The sequence below is a fragment of the Musca domestica genome, unplaced genomic scaffold (assembly GCF_030504385.1).
Source record: "Musca domestica strain aabys unplaced genomic scaffold, Musca_domestica.polishedcontigs.V.1.1 5, whole genome shotgun sequence".
NCBI classification, from domain to species: domain Eukaryota; kingdom Metazoa; phylum Arthropoda; class Insecta; order Diptera; family Muscidae; genus Musca; species Musca domestica.
The window spans coordinates 10,044,027-10,051,549 of NW_026712346.1; the positions used below are offsets into that span (position 1 = coordinate 10,044,027).

Genomic DNA, 7,523 nt, shown 5'->3' on the forward strand with positions numbered 1-7,523 from the left:
TATAATCCGATTTTTCTCCACCTTTGCATATCCTAATATTTGCATCAGTGCTAGGTCAGGTGTGAAAATGGAGAATATCGGTCCACTCCATGAAGTACCTCCCCCACAAAGGGTCAAAATTTTAAATAATTACAACTCTCATAAAATGTAATGTTAGAGTCCGTTTGTCTTAAAATTTCACACATCCCAATATTTATATTAACCCACGGTCAAATGGTCGAAATTCGCAAAAAAAAACATTTTCTGCACAGAAAGGGAGGCAATAATCTAATTTTGCTCTAATTTTGCAAATCCTAATATTTGCGACAGTGCTACCTGCCCCACATAGGGTTCAAAATTTTGAAAAACATAACGCTCAAAGAACGCGAGGTAAGCATCCAACTCTCTTCAAATTTCACACATTTTTGCTAACACAAGATCTGTTGTGAATATGCTATATATCTGCGAACCACTTCTGGTACATCGCCCACAAACGAAAAAAAAATTTCAATGCCGACTGATACTTTTTTACTTGTTAATTTGAAATTTAATTTCAACAAAATTTGCAAATTTTCGAAACTGTTTTGAGTATTATTCAAAACAATGCATACACATATAACAGCGTTACCTAAAATTCGACCCAGCGTACACATATAATAAGCTTCTCTTACTATTTTAATATGGTGTATTTGGGTAATACGTTTTAAATTTTACCATAGCGCGAATATTGAATATCTGTGTACGCTGCATCTAATTGTTGGTAACGCTGTAGAATCTGTGTATGTGTTACAATATCCTACCTTAAAAGTTATTGTACCGTGAATTCCTATAAATTCAACTCAAATGTCCTTAAAATAAAGTTTTTGTCACATAATGCCAAAAATTATGTAACTCTATCACATATTGGTCGCCGACATAGGAAACTACATATGGATCTTCCGAGCTGAGTCGATCTAGCTATGTACGTCCCTCCGTCCGTCTGTCCATGTTAATTGATAATAACTCTACAAGTCGCAATTATGGCCCGATCCTCACAAAATTTAGCATGGAGGTGGGGCTAGGGTCCGAATAGAAGCCTAGAAGAGAAAAAACAGAAAAAAATCTTGATCTAGCATGGGGACTGATATTCACAATTCACATCAAATCGCAATGGTTTCTTGCCAAAAAAAGTATAAAATCTAAGAAAATCGCGGAAAAATTCGACGGTAAAAAGGGAATATTTTTTGTTTTTTTTTTCAATTTTCGTCATACTTTTTATCACATGCGATTTTTTCAAATTTTCTAAAGTTATTCCACACCTCCCAATACTATGTGTTGATTTATTATATACAGGTCGCAATTATCGTCCGATCCTCATGAAATTTTGCATGGGGATAGAGTTAAGGTCAGAATTAAAGCCTATTGTTTTTGAAAATGTATATTTAGGGTTCAAATATAAATAATAATAATCATAATAATAATAATAATAATAATAATAATTTTTTTTTTTTTTTTGCGGAGCAGTTGGGAAAAATGCTATTTACGCATTCACGTGAGCCGTCACTCATCGTGGTATGTCGGGCTTGATCTTGGTACCGACTAAAAAACCCACCTGCCGACCTCTGGGAGTTACTACCACCTCGGCACCACTTACGTATTACTTCGAGGTGGCTCCCGGGCTTCTAAGGCCTTCTTCTTCTAGCTTGCGTCCAAGCTCCGCTATTCGTTTTGAGGTCTTAGAGGGTTGTCTAAGTCCCTCTTTTTCATTTTTAGTAGCTGCTCGCAGTATTTCGATACAGCATTCCAGATCTCTTCCGATTCTAGCATTTTCACAGCTATATTCGTCGTTGTAATTTCGCCTATTTGCAGTTCTAGTTGTGAGCGTAGGTTTACCCACCGACGGCGTGAGAAGAATGTGTGTTCTGCGTCGTCTAAAGTGTCTTCTTCATACAAACAAAAAGGGGATTCACTCTTTCCGTGCTTAAACAGATATTTACGGAAATATCCATGTCCGGAGAGCATCTGTGTTATGTAATAATTTACATTGCCGTGCTTTCGTTTTGTCCATGCTTTAATGTCTGGAATAACCCTCGCTGTCCATCTTCCGTATGTCTCTAGATGCCAGCGTGTCTGCCATTTTTCGAAAGTTTCCTCTTTTATTTGGGCAAGTTCTGCGACTTCATGTTGGCGACGCTTTACCTCGAATAATTTTCGCCGTTCTTCTGCTATTAAATCAATAGGGACCAAACCCGCTATGACTTGTATCGCTGGTCCTGAGACTGTGCGGTATGCAGATGCCACTCTCAGCGCCGCTGTTCTTTGAACCTTTAGCAGTTTCTGTGCCCTCTGCTTATTGAGCATGCTCCCAGCCCAGATTTCGCATCCGTACAGTAGAATGCTGTTACATGCCTCCAACAGTAGCCTCCTCTTACAGGATAGGGGCCCTCCAATATTTGCCATTAACCTACTTAGCTGCATCGTGATAGTAGTAGCCTTCTCAGCTGCATGACTTAGCTGCGACGAAAACGTAAGTTTGTTGTCGAGCCTTATACCGAGGTACGTTATGGCTTTTTGCGTCCGAAAGGTAATGCTGTTCACATGCATGTTGATTTCTGCTGGAATATGTTGCCTGGTCAATAATACCAGCTCTGTTTTCTGCATGGCTAGCTCTAATCCATGCGATATCAGCCATGCTCTGACCCGGATCATGACTTGTTTCAGCTTACGTTGGGCATCGTCTGTGGTTCTGGCCTGGATGACGGCAGCAATATCATCTGCATATCCTACTAAAAAGGTTTTCTCAGGCATATCTAAATTTAATATTCCATCATAGCTGATGTTCCATAGGTCGGGGCCTAGGATGGAACCCTGTGCAGCTCCTGATGTTATCTGCACCTCTCTGTTTCCATCGCGTGTGCTGTATTTAAGCACTCTTCCACTAAGGTAGCTTTTTATTACTATCATGAGATACTTGGGGATCTTAAAATTAGATTCCATAGCGTGTATAACGTCTGTCCACCTCAGGCTATTGAAAGCGTTTTTCACATCAAGTGTGGCTAATAGTACTACCGGCCTGCTGTAGTTATTTCGTTGCTGAGCAGCGGAAAACACATCCACTACTTCCTTAATTGCACCGATTGTTGACTTTCCACTTCTGAAGCCATGTTGCCTCTCAGACAATCCTCCTTCTAAGTTCACAGCATCTTCTATCCTTTTCTTTAACAGTCTCTCAAACAATTTTCCAGCAGTACTTAGCATGCACAGTGGTCTGTACGATGACGGTGCTGTTGGATCTCCTTTGCCTTTACTAATGAGCACAAGTTGCTGCTCCTTCCAAGGCGCTGGGAAGATTCCCTCTGCTAAGCAGTGGTTGTACATTCTCAGTAATGAGTGTGGTCGTGCATCAGCTATCTCCTTAAGGACTTCCGCCGGAACACCATCTGGCCCTGGGGCCTTATTGTTTTTTAATTTTTTAGCAGCCGCTTGCAGTTCTTCTGGTGTAAAAGATATGGGAGCATCTATGGGTTCAGAAATAGGTTCGTCTGTCCTTATTTCGTGTGATGGGAACAGATTATTTACAATGTTTGCCATTTGTTCTTCATTCAGTCCATATACTGGGGCTTGAGCTCCCAGTTTCTTCATGACTAATTTGTATCCGAGTCCAAACGGATCTCTGTTAATGTCCTCCCTTAGTTCTTCCCATTTGCTTCTTTTGCTATCTCTAATCGCAGTTTGAAGTGCCTTTTTTGCTTCCTTGTACTGAGCATGTTCTATGTTTGCAGGGCCTCTACGTTTAGCTCTTGTAAACTTCCTTCTTCGGCTGAGGCAAATCCTTCTTAATTCGTCGACTTGGCTATTCCACCAATATACTGGCGATTTACCAGCACCCAGGGTTTTTAGCTTCGGCATAGACTTGTTGCACCCTTTGGTTATTACATGCATGGTTCTGCCCACCACTTCAGTTGCAGTACCCTCTAATGATAATGTTTCACTTTGCCTGTCTATTTCTGCTATTAGAGCGGATCTATCTAACCTTTTTGCATTCCATTTTCGAGTACCTTCTCGTGCCTTTTGTGTTGTGGCTTCTCTGGTTGCTTGAACGGTATAGGAGATATATTGGTGATCACTTGCCGTATAAATCTCGAGGACTTTCCAATTAATAATTTTGCTCGCCAAATTTTCCGATACCAGTGTGATATCAGGTATGGTACCATTGCAGCCCGGTCGTCTAAATGTTGGGGAACATCCCACATTTGCGACCACAAGACCTAATCTGGCCATCATGTCTAATATTCGTCTGCCCCTTGAGTTTGTTACTCCTGAGCCCCACTCTATTGCTTGAGAGTTGAAATCTCCTGCTATAATAATGAACCCATCGATGTCCCTGGCAGTATCTTCTATCGCGTTAAGTTTCGATTGAAATTCCTCTATACAGTCACTGGGCGTAAGGTAGCAGCTTATAATTGTTACATCGACGAACTGTGTCCAGACGTAACCATTTCCTTTTCCTTCGTTTCTTGGGCTCATGGTCTTCTTATCGGTAATCCATATGGCAGCTGTCTTTGATTCATCCTCGAACCACAATCCGCATGTTTTTGGTGAGTATTGTTCACTGATAATCATGATTTCTGCTTCCTGCTCTCTAATTATTTGCGGAAGGATAGCGTCAGCGATTTTTCCTCGATGCATATTAAGCTGTAGGATTTTCATAGCTACTGCTGTTTACTTGAGGGACAGCTCCGGGATCCAGGAAGGTGCTCCAAGTTATTTTTCTTTTGTTCGACGCATATGCAACATTTTGGTTTGTTTTTGCACTGTTTAAGTTTGTGCCCCTTTTCTCCGCAGCGGATGCACAGATCCATACTCTTTCTGTCAGGCCCTTTGCATTCATACTGCTTGTGTCCGGAACCAAAACATCTGTAACAGCGTTTAGTTTCTTCTCTGTACTTCACTATGCAGCTTGTCATTCCAACCTTCAACCGTTTTGTTTCCAGGATTCTGTTGGCTTCCATTACGGGTAACGTCACGAAAGCTCTTTTTTGTTCCCGATAATTTGGAGCTGTAAGGTGTACCCCAATGTCTGCGATTGCAGCTTTTGTAGCATCATGTACCGCAAGTTGTACCTCCTCTGTAGTCGTCAAGGTGTCTAGGTCTTGTATTTCGATGGTGGCCTTAGGCTTTCTTTCCTCTACGGTAGCTGCTTCCTTAAGGGTGACTTTAATGGCCTCACAGAACTTTTCATGTTGTCCACCTTTTGCCATGACCAAAAGTATTGCCCCTGTTTTGGTTTTGCTAATGGATCGTATAGCTACTTCTGTTTCTTCAGGTCTGACATTTTGCCTGATATTTTTAAGAACGTCTGAGTAACTGTGCCCAGAGCTTGGCTTAATAATTACCGCATCGGGTCTATTCTTAGCCTTCTTCTTCCGATTCTTGCTTACGATTTTCCATTTTGCGTCATCTTGTGTTCGGATCGGTATAACATTCTTGGAAGTATCTACAGCCTTCTTCTTATGCCTTTTTTCCGGGTTAGTTTCGACTGGACTTGGCGCACTTCTCTTATAATGAGAAGCCTGAGGCGTTTGCGGCGGCAAACACATCATTTGCTCTATTCTTGGAAGATTGTTTGCTTGTCTCTCTTTCTCTGCTGCTTTCCAGTTCCTTCTGTAATCGGCAATTACGTCCAGTAACTCGTCTAATTCAGAGACTCCAGTTTGTACGTCTCTACTAATGTTCCGCTGTTTATTTATTGCTTCTCGCATTTTCTGAAGCACCTTGTGGCATTTCACTAAAGCTTCCTCCTCTGATGCTCTCATTTGCAGTATGTACTCTTGTTTGGGAGAGTGCATAGCCGGAGCTATAAGTGTTTCTGCTACTGCTGTTGACTGTGGAGTTTTACCGTTTATTAGCACAGCTTCTTCAGCTTCTACAGCTACTATCGGTGAATTTACTGGTGTGCGTTTTGTCCTTGAGCTGATTCGAAAGGCGCTTACTGTATCTTCCGTGGATTTTGGGGTTTCTGTTGTCATCATTTTTGTTGTTGGGTCCCAACTCAGAGCCGTTATCCTTATGCGTAATGCAGTTGCTCCTTAGTGACCCCGAGGGTGCCTTTGCAAGCAGTGAGGTCCTCGCAAGGGTTGACACAAGGCTTTATGGGCACTTATGTTCAGAGCCGGGTCGAGCACTAATCAGGATGTTATCAACTGAACCTGCAAGGCCAATTGAATGGCGACGAAATAAAGAGCGTTTTCTAAGTCCTTGCCAGGGTTTTAGTGGGACGGAAGACACGCACGTCATTAGCCTGAAAGCCATTTCGGCGGGATTTCACTCCCACTTACTGAGGTAACAGAATGGCATGTGTGCCAGCCAGAGGCAATCAGTTTCATAATGTATTCGTATCGTATACCATTTACATAGCCAGGTCGACGTCTTGATTGAGGGACCACGGAGGCATCACTCTCCGATTTACTTTATCGTTAAAAGCACCCCCTGTGGGTGGCTGCATAATTAGATGGCGGCTTCCATTCGCCATGTCGTGAGAGGCTTCATCGGACGTTAATGTCTTTTTATAACCTATCCTCGGCCTTCACCGCTCAATGGTCTGGGACTGCTTATTTTATTCGCAGCTAACCTACATATCTGGAGGCCGCCAAATTTTCCGATACCAGTGTGATATCAGGTATGGTACCATTGCAGCCCGGTCGTCTAAATGTTGGGGAACATCCCACATTTGCGACCACAAGACCTAATCTGGCCATCATGTCTAATATTCGTCTGCCCCTTGAGTTTGTTACTCCTGAGCCCCACTCTATTGCTTGAGAGTTGAAATCTCCTGCTATAATAATGAACCCATCGATGTCCCTGGCAGTATCTTCTATCGCGTTAAGTTTCGATTGAAATTCCTCTATACAGTCACTGGGCGTAAGGTAGCAGCTTATAATTGTTACATCGACGAACTGTGTCCAGACGTAACCATTTCCTTTTCCTTCGTTTCTTGGGCTCATGGTCTTCTTATCGGTAATCCATATGGCAGCTGTCTTTGATTCATCCTCGAACCACAATCCGCATGTTTTTGGTGAGTATTGTTCACTGATAATCATGATTTCTGCTTCCTGCTCTCTAATTATTTGCGGAAGGATAGCGTCAGCGATTTTTCCTCGATGCATATTAAGCTGTAGGATTTTCATAGCTACTGCTGTTTACTTGAGGGACAGCTCCGGGATCCAGGAAGGTGCTCCAAGTTATTTTTCTTTTGTTCGACGCATATGCAACATTTTGGTTTGTTTTTGCACTGTTTAAGTTTGTGCCCCTTTTCTCCGCAGCGGATGCACAGATCCATACTCTTTCTGTCAGGCCCTTTGCATTCATACTGCTTGTGTCCGGAACCAAAACATCTGTAACAGCGTTTAGTTTCTTCTCTGTACTTCACTATGCAGCTTGTCATTCCAACCTTCAACCGTTTTGTTTCCAGGATTCTGTTGGCTTCCATTACGGGTAACGTCACGAAAGCTCTTTTTTGTTCCCGATAATTTGGATCTGTAAGGTGTACCCCAATGTCTGCGAAT

At 42.3% G+C, this 7,523-nt stretch overlaps 1 protein-coding gene across 1 annotated transcript in view; it reads left to right on the forward strand.

Moving 5' to 3' along the window:
* Positions 1-7,523, forward strand: part of LOC101898046 (atrial natriuretic peptide receptor 2) — a 110,579-nt gene that overhangs the window by 66,698 nt on the left and 36,358 nt on the right. The gene's annotated exons all lie outside the window — the stretch shown is intronic.